The sequence below is a fragment of the Poecilia latipinna genome, unplaced genomic scaffold (assembly GCF_001443285.1).
Source record: "Poecilia latipinna isolate Pla-1442-1.1 unplaced genomic scaffold, P_latipinna-1.0 Scaffold301, whole genome shotgun sequence".
NCBI lineage: Eukaryota > Metazoa > Chordata > Actinopteri > Cyprinodontiformes > Poeciliidae > Poecilia > Poecilia latipinna.
In genome coordinates, this window is record NW_015112917.1 from 207,960 (window position 1) to 221,473 (window position 13,514).

The following is a 13,514-nucleotide window of genomic DNA, read 5'->3' on the forward strand; positions in this document are numbered from 1 at the left end:
TTTTACAAAATAAAAACACTTTCTGCAATAGTTATTTCAAAATAAAATAATGTGCGTGCTCCATTGCATCCACTATATTTTACCCAGAAAACAAATTGTTGTTTTAAAAAACCAAAACCCAAAAAAAAACCAGAACCGCCCAATTCCCCCCCGCAAAAAACCCTTTTAAAAAAAAAAAAAAAAAAAAAAAAAAAAAATCAGTGATTCAACAGATGTTTCTCAGCAAACCAGCTGAACAGACACACTGGCTGAGCCTCGGAGGTACAATTAGAAAGTTCTGGGTTTGATTCTCCAGCTTCTTCCTTTCAAATGTATGGGTATGTGCATGTTTGCAAGTGAGGGTTTAGTGTAATCCGCTTTGATTTGTAAGTACTAATAAAGCACTACATAGAATAATTCCACTAAAATTTACAATAAAGAGAAAATTGGCCAAAAATAGAGATGATGTTGTAGCAAGTATTTTTACTTAAAACTATTAGCAGGTGTTTATCCTAAAGTCTGTTTATCCAAAGCAGATAAATACGTGGTAGAGAAAACACTAGCAACTAATAACCAGTGACGTCCAGACACTAGGTCATTTGCAACAAGTAATTTTTTATATTATTTTGTTTCCTTCTTTTATTTCTGATAGAGCTAAATTAATAAGATTAAGAATAATTTCATTTTCTTTGATAAACAATTCTTGTTAAAAATGTTGGAACCATTGTATTTTTTACTGAATCACAGTACGCGTGGCGGCCTGTTCGATTCGGTTTCACTTGGTTTCCATTTATAAGCAAAAAGACAACACTGTTTTAAAAGAAGGTCTTTAGGAACTAACCAAAATAGCTCGCTCCCTGAGCTAACTATGCATACAAAGTTGGATGACCATAAAACCAAAAAAAAAGATACGAAGGAAAAAATACACAATTCCATTTTTATCCCTGATGGACTTTTGATGCTGTTGACCTGAAGAGTGAGTTGTGCAACACAAGCATATGGGAGAGAGGAATGTGTCACTTGAGGACGCAGAAACAATGGACGCATGTCATCTCCAATTAACCCCCTCCCATCTGTCTGTCTCTGGTTCTCTTTTCGCTGTTTAAACGGGGCCAGACAGCACTGTAAACATCGTCACAAAAAATAGCCTTCGCTCAAGACAAGGGACCGTTCCGTCTCCCATGTGCCTGATTAAATTCAAAGTTTTTTCTATTAATATTTGATTTAATTATTCCATGTCACATTAGATATGATGCATTAAATTATTATCACCGGCGTATTTAATAATTCAGGCTGCCAAGCCGTGTGTTTCGCTGACAGTGCCGTGGAGTGCTCTGACCTGCTACCGAGCGTCCTCCAGGGACGCCGTGGAGATCTGGCTCCTCCACAGGCGGCAACAAACCCGCCTTTTCGCTAGGAGGTCGAAAACAGCTAATGAATTCAAAAGAGACAAACCCATTAAGCTGTGAGCAGACTTCATGTGCATTGCAAACTTTTACAGTAAACTAATACCCATATCTTTTTATCTGAATTAACCCCGGGGTAATCTTGGTATCAGCGGAGGTTTTAGCCACGCAGAAACAGAGAGCTGTTAGTTCCTCTGCCAAAGACAGAGTGAAACATCATGTCATGATGGTATTGTTCTGACAAATGAGTCTCTGGCTGCACTCCGGTCTTGGCATTCACTTATGAAATAATTCATCAGTCCAATTGGCTCTCCTGCCTCGCCTACTGCACAGCTGCACCCTTTCTCTTACTTGTGGCATGCATAAACTCAGCCACATCGAGGAGAGATACAGGTAAAACAAAAGGGATTACATGCCACATCTATGCCGCTTCTCAGGGTTCCCATTCTGTGTGCATTTGTTTTTTTTTACCCACAAGTCTTTTTTAATTCATCCTCAACACCTCGCGTTGGATCCTTTGCTGTGCTTCCTCCCGTCTCTCCTCCTTCCTCTCTTCGCCCCCCGTCTGAGATCAACACCTTGCCGAGTGCAGGTGCAAGGCTGCCGGCAAACTGTCAGCTTGAGTCTCCTTTACTTAAACACACACGCACTCCCGCAGCTTGGCTCAAACACAGGCGATTCCCACTCTTTGAATTGGTCTCCACACAGCGAGCTAGATTACAGTCTCACTGTCAACATGTAAAGAAAGACTAGCAGTGAGTGCGCTAAAGGTTGGGAAACACTTGCTGGGCGCACGGAAGGAAAATAGATACTTTCAGGATAAAACTATGAAACGCCCGTGTTCCTACTGTAGCTCTGGAATAAAAAAAAACAAAAAACTGAATACTTTCCAGCGCATCTTATGTAAAGGTTTCTATATTTTTCACCACTTGATAATTCCCCCATCACTTACTCCATAAATGCCTACCAGTTTAAAATTCAAAGTAATCTCCCATGTTTCACCAACGTGTTTCTTCTGACTAGAAGTAATATTACAGTTTTGGGAAAGTCTATTAGACTTCATTTACAAAGCTGACTAAAAATGCTGAGCAACAGGTGGGGGAGAGGCAGCACTGCTAAAGATAAATAAAGACCGGGTTGCCACAGATCCTTCAAGATGGTGATGTTTACCATCTGAAAGTTACATTACCAGTACAGTGACGTTACTGGACTACTTGTCAGTAAGTTACATTGATGAATAATTTGTTATTCTTATGAAAAATTGACATTCATTTATATCTGTAAAGTTAAAATCACTCATTTTATAGATTAATATTTCCATCACAAATATAAAACAAGATGTCAGAACCATCAGAATGTGTTTTTTTTTTCTGTCATGAGACATCATTTAGCTTCATATCTTACAGATCAGCCTCTGTGTGTTATATCTTATGTAAAGGTATAACACAAAGAAAGCTGACATAGAACAACTTCTGCAGTTGTAACAGCCTCAGAGATTTAATAAGGATTAAGATCAACAACCACAAAATGACTAAATAATACGAAACAGTCAAAAAATGTGATATTTGTCCAGATTATATGAATATGCGACCTTCTGAAAAACATTAAAATGCAAAAACCAAAACCTCCACACACACACGACCTGAGTGGTGACCTCCATCGCTGCGGACATGAAGATGGTGCTGGTCTGCATCGCCCGGGGTCATCTGACAGCTCCAAACAAGACACTCATTAACACCAGCCCATTAAAAGCACCTGCTGGCAGAGGCTGGTGTGTGTGCAACTGTGTCTGTGTGTCTGTGTAACTCGTAGCCATTGACAAGGGGGTGCACATTGACACTGAGCAGGGGAGACAGGTGTCAGTTTGGTCTTCAGCCACAAATCCCGTCAGAGCGATAAGTACACTTAGAAACAGAGTTGTGTAAGGATTTCAAGGTTGATGGAGCAGAGCAGACATTTTAAAGAAACATCAATATCAGTTTGGGCTGTTAAACACAGCAATTCTGTTTCTGGATTTAGCAAACAAAGACTGAGCAGCTTGGTTTTATACAACCCAAACAGTAACTCCAGCTGCACCAGAACAAATGACTAAATAATACGAATAATACTCAGATTATGCTAATATTGTTTTCTTTGCTGTTCGATCCTATTGTTAAAAAAACATTCTTTGTCCACTAAAAGTTAAACAACTTTTCTATGATGTAGTTTTGTTTTGATTTTGACTAGCAGAAACTCTCACAGGAAGACAGAAGCAGATGAATGATGACATTGACCTGAAATGTAGGATTCTACTGAACTGAGCTTTTTCTCTTGTAAATTGCCTTGAGATGACATGAAGCCACCAGTGAAACAATCCAGTGGGCTTGTCAGGTACTGCCGCCCCTTACCTGGAGGAACTGAACCCGCCTCCGACAAAGTTGTCAGAAATGATCATTGTCAACTGGGTTAATGCGAGTTAAAACTCAAGGTAATCTGTCACCATTTTTATTGGCGTCGGAAACCTAGTCAAAGTAAATTGCAAGTTCAGTGCAATTTTGAGAACAGTTGCAAGAAATTTAACATGACACAGCACTTTCAAGCAGAAAGAGCATCTGAGACGAGAAGACATAATGAGCCTACGGTTCCAGTTTGAAAGGCCAGGTTGGTGCTTTTCATGCGTTTTACGCTGCACAGAAATGGGAGTGACTCCAGTTACTGTGGGTGCAATAAGGGAAACGATTTGACTTTGTGATTCACAGAGCTGAAATAAGCAGAAATCTTATCTTGCTACCTGGTGACTGTTTTGACTCGGAGAGGAAGGGCATGGCCCCGGCTCCCTTCATGCAAGAACCACCACTGAACCCGACAGAACATATAATAAGTAGGCCTGTCGCAATAAACAGTAAATCAATTAATCGCATGATAAATGAAAATTATCTACCTCATTTTAATTTATCGGCCTTATCGTTTCTTCCTGCCTTTTTCTCTATTGATGACACTGGATGAAAAAAATGCTCAACTCCGGTTGTCCCTTTCCGACCCCTGCCTTCTTCATTTCCTTAGCATAAGGGAGGAGTGAACTATTGCATCAGGCAGCCAGATTTGCCCATCTTCTCTATCTAAAGCTAATGAAGGACAATGGAGTGTACAGACTTCATAATCTGCACTTTTTTGACTGAATCTACTTTTTATTTCCACTTTGGTTTTAAGTTGTTTAGTTTTAATTCAAGTGCATTTTTTGTTAACAGAGACTGAGAATCCATTTTATTTTTGTTTTTGGTTGTTTTGTTTATTTTCTTTACCAGTTCCAGTGTTAAGAGTTTTTTGGAAAAATAAAGTGTGTGTGTTTTTGGCAGGATGTGCTTGCATTATTATGTCATTACCATTACATCGGTTTAAAATGGTCTTCAAACAATATTATCGTTTATAGCAATTTGTTATTGTGACAGGCCTAAACGTACTGAGAGAGGTGAACGCCCATCAACAGCAACATGAACAATCTGTGTTAAAACAGGGGCAAAACATAACGATTCATTCCAGACATTATTCTCCAATAATCTCTCAGGATAATTTTTCTCTGTGTTCAAAAACATAAAAGTAATCACCCATCGATGTTATACATATTGATTTCAATAATTGCCCACGGTCTCAGTATCACCACCAGGTATGATTAAGCCTGTGAACCTGCTTGTGTTTCTCCATTCAGTCCACATGCATTTGATACAGAAAAGGGCATTTGAAAGTGTTCTGCCCGGGTTTGCTAAGTATGGGGTAATCTCTCACACCTAAATGTAACAGCCCAACGCCGGGAAGTCACCTTGTTGCTCAATCAGCTCCAAACCCTGCTTGGCTCTCTCCAACAGAGAGAAAAATTCAGATAAACTCCCAGGACTTTTCTGAAGTCGCCCCTCCTGCTCCGGCTGATTTGCCACGTCCGTTTAGTCAGCTTCACATTACCATTTAAATAAAGAGGCTTGCTAAATGACCACTGCGAGAACATAAAAGACAAATTAAATAGTTTTTCTTTCTCAGGGCACTTTCTGTCTTTCTCTTTCTAGCTTGAGCTCCTCATCATTTTTAATTTGTTTGGTCTGAGGGGGGGATGGCTGATAAAAATATGCAGAGAAGTCCAAATGCAAAAGGATCTATTCATCTTTGATTATGAGGGATTATGGAGGAAATCTAATCTGTTCAGAGAACAATGACTCACTCAGACAAACAAACATTAAACAACTCAGGTATGTTAATTTCTCAAAGAGAATTGATTATAAGCCACGGCGACAACAAACAAAGGAAATGGCAGGAATAACCACAAGGCATTAGGCTGGTTTCATATCAGACCTTATGATGAAAAGGAGCAACGTGCTAAAGTAGAACTGCATCAAATCAATCACAACAAAAGCAAAGCTACGAGGCACAGCTTCTATAAACTCTGTGTATACTTTCAGTGCTCAATTCTTTGTTTACTAAAAAAAAAAAAAAAAAGACAAATCAAAAAACAATAAAACCAAAATACAGCTTACAGTTAATGGAATCTGGCAATTTTTAAAATGTGCAGCTGAAGTGAATATGTACAAATTAAAAATACCATGCAAATTATAGAGGAAAACTCGTAATTCAAACAATTAACACTCATTTTTAATAATGGGGATTAATGACATGCGCTGAATGCTATACGATACTTCACATTGTCTTGACACACCAACTAAAGATGTGTAGAAACTGCAAAACTTCATTGTCTTACCGTTTTTAATATCGTTATATGGGACACACTTTTATGCAAGGTAAAACAGTCAATGTAGAGCTTGAATAACAGTGTAAATTTCCTGTCCCCTCAAATTAATGTCTAAACAACTGGCAACAAAAGTGAATAAACCCTTATGTGACACTGCCCAAATTGTGCCTGATTAGTCGTTTTCTCTGTCACGTGTCCGTAGAAAAGGACTAGCATTTGCCTTTATCAGCACAAATCACTTTGACTGTCAAAGCTCCAGGCATAAAGGCTTTTAGGCTAGATATGTTACTGAGATCTTGATATAATCTTTTTTTTTTAATAACACTATTTTCAGTTTTCTGGCAGAATCCATCCTGTTTTTATTACAAATCTGCTGGTATTTCAAAGTGTTCACAATTCTGCGAACTAAACCAAATTTCAAATGGACCTTTTGGAAGAGAAACAGGCCCACCAAAGTATCACAGATGCTACGGGTCTGTCCTTTACAGCGGGCGTTAGATGCTTTTGCGCACACTAATCCTTTGCTTCGTGCCAGACTCACCAGGAGTGTTTCTTTTTCTTTTTTTTTTTTTCTGGAAAAGCTCAATCTTAATCTCGTCCCACCAAAGCACGCGGTTCCAGTTAAACTCCCAGCCGTCAAACCGACAAACTGTATTTTGCATTGGGGGATACATGTATACGCTGATGAAGTCCTTCCTCTTATTTGAGGTGATTTTGCACCCCAATAGATGCTGACATGAATGTCGTTAGCTCGCATGAGTGAAAACACACTTGACATCATGGACCCGTCATCAAGGAGGTGAGCAGATTGTATCGGACACAGATTGATTGCCCTTGAAATCCAACAAAATTGCTTAGCTTGTAACAAGCTTTATTTCCTACATTAAATTATCATTAAAATGCTATTAGTGCAATTAGTTGATTTCCATTTTAAACAACAGCTCTACAGTGAGAGGCATTAGGAGACAAAGGCGCGCAGGGGAGACGGCGGGGGACGGGGGCGAGGACAGCCGGAGTGAGAGGGAAGGAAAAGTTACAAGACACAGAGGAGCGAGAAGGAGGAGGAAAAAAAAAATGTATGAAGAGAGGTGAGGTGAGTCAGGAAGGATAGAGGCGACATGAGAGCAGTGGGAGCTGAATATTAAGCAGCTGTAGTGATTAGGGAGGTGCCGTGGAGTGGCACTGTGACAGTGACATTGGCTGCCATTGGCACTCCCTGCCACGGTGATTCACTGGAACCTGCTTCATTTGGGCCATAATTAGCTTAAATGTTCAGAGAATGAAAAATTCATCATCGCTTTGAATCCTGTTAATTGGGGGAGCCATCTGCATTAATAGAAGGCCATTTGGATGTTCTGTGTTTAAGTATGCATGCGGGTGAGCAGCTCTGCATACATGGGGCATGTACGAGTGTGTATCAGAGTGTGTATTTATGCTAAGAGAGGGTAGTTTTGTGCTCACCCCCCAGAAGGGGTGATAAAGTCCAACATTTGTCAGGTTTTTTTTATTTTTTTATTTTTTTTTTTTATCACTGAAGCAGCAACTAAGCACCTATCAGTGATAAGGACCTCTGAAGATGGCTGAAGGCAGAGGGAAAATTAGCATGTTGAGCTAAGATGTGGTAGCATATCTTATCAGTTCGGTTACAATCTGTTAACAGGCAGGTGAAGAGAGGAAGAAAGCCAACTCATTAGTGGCGTGAAAAACAGAAATCATCAGTGCTACGCTGTCGTCTACAGAAAAGCTACATTTCTTGGTTAAATTCAGGGAAGGGTTTAATTAATGCAGTCAAACAATGTTTGAAATCTCTTCTCCAGCACTGCGCCGAGGCTTTAAGGCACCATCTTTGCTTCACATTTTTCTTGCGGGGAGCCAGAGCTGCTTCTAATCATTGAACATGGCCTCGTTTGGTATTTGCTCACATATTTTGAAGGTGTCCAAAAGTTTTTCCTTAGAAATGTTCACTCACTTTTCATGCACCTTGCTATTTTCAGAGGAAAGTGTTTTATTGGTTGTTAAACCACTAAACTCTGCCCTATGAGTCAGTCGGAAAGAAAATTCTCAGAAACTCCAGGGATGTATCTGTGTAAGGTCGATACATTAACTTGATTTTTCAGCACTGCGCCTGCTAGAAGGATTCCTAATATTTCTTGTTAGATTTAAAACCCTGAATTGTAAAGGTCCGTCTGAAAACTGACACCTGGCTGTTCTACATGTTCCCGACAGAACATTTTACTTTCACACTGCAAGATTGACTTTTATTTTTCAGATTCCACTTCCATTAAAACAGCTCCCAGTTACAGCCTGTTGGACAGATAACCTGTCTACGTTTATGGATTATTTTTCACTACCATTAACATTTTGATTTTTCTTTGTTCTGTAGAAGTTATCCTGTATTTAAGTACTGCGTTTTGCGGGACAAAAACAATTTAAGAAGCTGTTGCTGGCCTCAACTATGTTAATCAATTTTGTTCATCCCAAAACATGCAACAACTGCTGCCTCAGTGCTTCTCTTAAAATTGTATTTCTCCTCCTCCTTCCCACTTTTGCCACATGATTGCTCAGGAACATGAATTGCTGTAAAGTCAATGACTCAATTCAGTTATGAGGGTTTCCCCAAATAGACAAGTTTATATCAAAATTAATTAAATGCTAAGCTGACTTTGACACCACTGAATTATAATTAGTATTGAATTGTACTGCAGGTAAATAGGTCCAAGTGTTGCTATATGACTGAACGGTATTGGAGCAAAGTTAACCTAATGTGGATTCTGTATACATGGATTTGATTTGCAGCAGTATGTTCCCCAGTCCTGTCCTGCAGGTCTTGGATGAACGCTGTCTTTCTGCAGCGTATCATCGCATTCTTACATATTTGAGATTAAGATGTTATTCATTTCCTGGATGCAGCTTTTTAGGCCCAACAGTTTGTTTCTCATGTTTACTTTGGGAAGATTTATATCTTATTCACGTCTCTCTTCCTGTTATATTTGTCTAAGCTCAAGATTACTTTTAACGTGTGCAGCAGTGATCCCCAAAAGTAATATAAAATAAATTAAAAGACAGGCTCATGAACAACACTAAATATTTATCATGCATTCTAATTAGACTTCTAAACGTGCAATCATTTTTACGTTGCTCTGATAGGGTAAGCGTGCTCTACCAAGGACACTGGGTGTATTTCTTCTCTCTGCTGAGATCTGGAAGATTACGAGCAGCAGTTGTGGCGGTTAGCTGCCGCAGGAAGCAGTAAGAAATTAAGACTAATGTCATTTATCTCTTTGAAGTGAGGATGAAGAAAGACCACAATTACACTGAACAACAACAAGCCTGTGTAAAGTTAATGAAAAGCTTGTGAGTTTTGCTAGTTGGTGACTATTGAATGCACGTACTTCAGCACCAGTGGCTGATTTTTCTTTATTTTTTTAAGTAAATTTTCTATTTCTAATGAAAAATGTGGTTCTTAGTGGCCTTGATCCAAATTGTGTGTGTATATCTTTTGACAAACTAAGATCGCATGGAGCATACATCCTCTCTAATCCTCCTTCCACAAGGTAACAAAAGCAATTGCATGTTCCTACTAAACAGAAAACTTTGTCTACTAACATTTACAACTCATATGCAACAAGACACAAAAGATGGACTAGATGACTCGGTGTTCCATGAAGCTCTAGAAAGCGATTAAAAAACAAACAATTGCATGCGTGACATTAATACAACCCATTTAACTGAATGCTGCAGTGTAGATGGTGTTTATGCGACAGAAAGGCAAGCTGCAGAGGCTGCAGAGCCCAGCCCAGTCTGGACCAGCTCAGCCCAGCCCAGCCCAGCCCAGCCTGACCCATCCAGCACTAATCCATCATCGCCACCACTGAATCATCGCGCTGTCAATAAACGCGGGCGGTAATACATTACAGACATGTGGCAGCCTTTGGCGATAATGACATTGAGAATTCTCCTTGGGCAGTCGGAAAAGCCTGGGCTCACGACACTCTTGCTTACAGAAGCAATAATATATGGAAATGCATCAGTGTGCAAGAAGAGGGAGTGGACTGGGACCGGAGGAGGGCGGGAGAGTTGAGTGACGCTTGGGCACTATACAAGCAAAGGAGGAGGAAGTAGCCTTCAGTGGCTGCATCTTCATCCATTTCCAATGTGGACTCATCCAAATCCGGGACTCAACGATGAGGCGCGCGTTAAATTTAAGCCTCCACAAACCGGCCGTGTTACAACCGATCTGATACGCCAACACTCCATTTCTGCCTTATCTCACTTTCATGCTGCTCAGCTGATACCGCAATATGGTTTCCAACATGTGATAGGCTAGATAGAGCGCAGAGAGGGAGGCCAGACTCATGACAGATACAAGAGCAAATACAGCACAGTTAGCAGCAGGTCTGCCATGCTGCTGTGAAGGCAGAGATTCACGGCCCCGTTGTTCTCCTCTACTTCATACAAACGTGTTTACGACTGCATTAAGTCAAGAAAGGCTCCAGTTTGGTCAGGCTTTGAATATGTTTGTATGGATGTAGCTACACATGGATTAATGGATAAAGACGGATGGGTAGATGGATGGACAATCATAAACGGAAAAATGGATGGAAAGGAAGTTTTCCTAAGGAGGTACGATGACATGATGTACGGCTGGATAGAAAAAAAATAATCGATGATGGATAAGAAGGTGGAAGGATGGATATCTGAAAGGAGAGCTGGACAGGTTTATGGATGGATGATCATTGGATTGATGGATGCTGGACAAACAAATTGATGATGGACAGAAGAATGGATAAATGATGGGTGGACAAAGAAATGGAAGGACATTTTGGTATTTAGACAATAGGACATTTAGAAAATATACTGTTTCCCCATACACTTGTTTTTGCATACCAGGGAAATAGTTAAACATAATACCTTTCCAGACTGATTAGGAACTCTGTGCATATTACACATCTATTGTAAAATATATGGCCTGAAAAGATACTGAAAGCTTTAATGGATGTGCTCTTCTGCTGGGTGACACATTGGAAAAGTAAAATCCAGGCACCCACCTGACAATCTGAAACCATAATTTCACTTTCGGGATTTAAATTAAAAGTTTACCGGGTTTCCAAAACTGAGACGTCTGCATTAACCGAGGGGTCACCAAGGTTTTATGAAATCCTTTCAGCGCACAGAGCCACAATTTAAAAAATAATAAAACTCCTTCGACTTCAGTTAGGATGTATTCAGAAGTTAAAATAACACATTCGAGGTCTGAAATAGGTTTTTGCTTTAAGTTACTGACCAGGTTAAACAGATTAAAATACAGAGCGAGATGAAAATACCATCTGTGAAAATGAAGTTACTGCTTTCTTTGAAGACTTCAGACTAATGAAAATGTGTAAGAGAGCAACAAGGCACGGCCTCTACGAACTGTCTTTGAAGCATCGGAGAATTTGAAATGAAAACTTTGCTGCCGTTATTTGACTGCCTCAAAGTTGCGCACAAAATTTAATTATACTTCTGGTAGGCTTAAAGTAATCTTTTTATTTTACCAATAGCCTGACTTGAAATTACATTAACATCTCAAAATTGTAAAACTCTCAGTCTGACTTTGAGGATCTGTGGAGGGAACTAAAGATGAGGGTGATGGTAAGGAGGCCTTCCAGTTTCAAAGAGTTCACCACTGAAGACAAATCACCGATGCACCAGTGAGAAAATGTCATCAGCAATTACAAGAAGAGTTTGTTTGCTTTATTTGCACTAGCAGTCAGGGTGATGAAAATAGAACAGCTTCAAGATGCAATATTTTCTTAAAATGTAAAAAGTGTATAATTTTGTTTCAAAACTGATTTATAGTTGTATTGCTTTGCGTAGTTACATGTATCTATTCATATCATATTGGTCTTTCCCAACATTGCCTGGATCAGGGTCTCTGGTTTGAAACCCAGCAAAGTCTTTGGAAAAGTATTCAGAGCAATTTTTCTTTTCCACAATATGTCACAACCAGAAACTTCAATGTATTTTACAAACACTTTAATGTCTAATCTATGAATTTCAGTGCATGCCTATTGTACTGGAGGGTGTTGCTGTTAAAACATTGTGTTAAATGCTCTTTATTTCCTGATATACATCAGGTACTGAATAAACGCTCAGCTCATGACCTCAGCAAATGACTTAGAGTTTGGACATTTCATTACCAGTCTGAAACATTATACTCTTTAAACTCTGTACATTGCGAAATGTCAGGCTTTATAATTATCGTCACTTAACACCAGAGCTGCTACATCTTAATATCAGAAGTCTCAAATGAAAATCACGTTAGAGGTCATCAAACATGAACCACGGCTGAGCCTCGCAAACAAAGCTGGATCCATCACCAGAGCTGCACTTGTAAAGCCGGGATAATATAAGATCGCAGTTTTCAACATGGATGAATTCATGGAAAACAGACGTTTAGGTGTTTCCACAACCCACTAATTTGTAAAGACATATCACATAAACAAACACTATGAATAGCTGTAGCTAGTGGGAGTTATAATTACTGCCCGTGACACCAGAGAACATTAAAAAAGACCCAGTTTAAACCTTGGCTGAAAGATTATTTTGAGTCTTACTTAACCAGTTACCAATGCACATTTCATGACCAGAAGCAAACACCACACGCTTTGATCAGGGGGATGCTTCACTGAGCTGCTGAGGTGGGTAGACTGATGGCCACTACTGACTCCAGATCAACACCAGCTAATGTTCCACAACCAGAGCTTCTGATATCGTACTGGGCTTATTCATCACGTTAACGACAAAATTATACCAAATTACGTAAGCAAACAAATGAAAATATGCCTTTAGCAAAAAGCTGGCAGCACACACCTCCATGATCTGAAGGTTCCCACAGTTTTGCTCATCACTGAAATCTCTGTTCTGAATTGATCTCTTTCAACAGAGATTTAGTGATTTTCTTTTCAGCATTTTGTCTTCTTGCCTTCACACGTTCAGAGTAACACTCAGTGCTACCAAGAGACACTGAGGAGGTGGAGCTCTCCACCTCTTTGTCCAAAATTTCCCTGTATTTAGCATCATTCGTCTTGCTAACAATTCTTACCCTGTTCTCAGAACCAGCCGACGCTTCCCCACAACATAACACTCCCACGTTTCACTGTCATAATTGTGTATTCATTGATTTGCAAAGTCAGCTTTCCACCATGCATATGAGATGTAAGCTGACATTTTAATTTTGGACTCATTGGACCAGAGAACCTTCTTCTATTAGAACTGAATTGGTGTTCTCAGGTTGGCTGGTGGCAAATTTCAAATTAAACATCTGATGGCTTTCTTTCAAGAATTGATTTCCACTTTTCACTCGTCTAGAAATACTGGAATTATGCAGAGAGCGCCTAGTTATTCTGCCCTTCCTGAGCTGTGTGTCTCTGCGG

At 39.7% G+C, this 13,514-nt stretch overlaps 1 protein-coding gene across 1 annotated transcript in view; it reads right to left on the bottom strand.

Annotated features, from left to right (window-relative positions):
* Positions 1–13,514, bottom strand: part of agbl4 (AGBL carboxypeptidase 4) — a 221,390-nt gene that overhangs the window by 59,276 nt on the left and 148,600 nt on the right. The window lies entirely within an intron of this gene.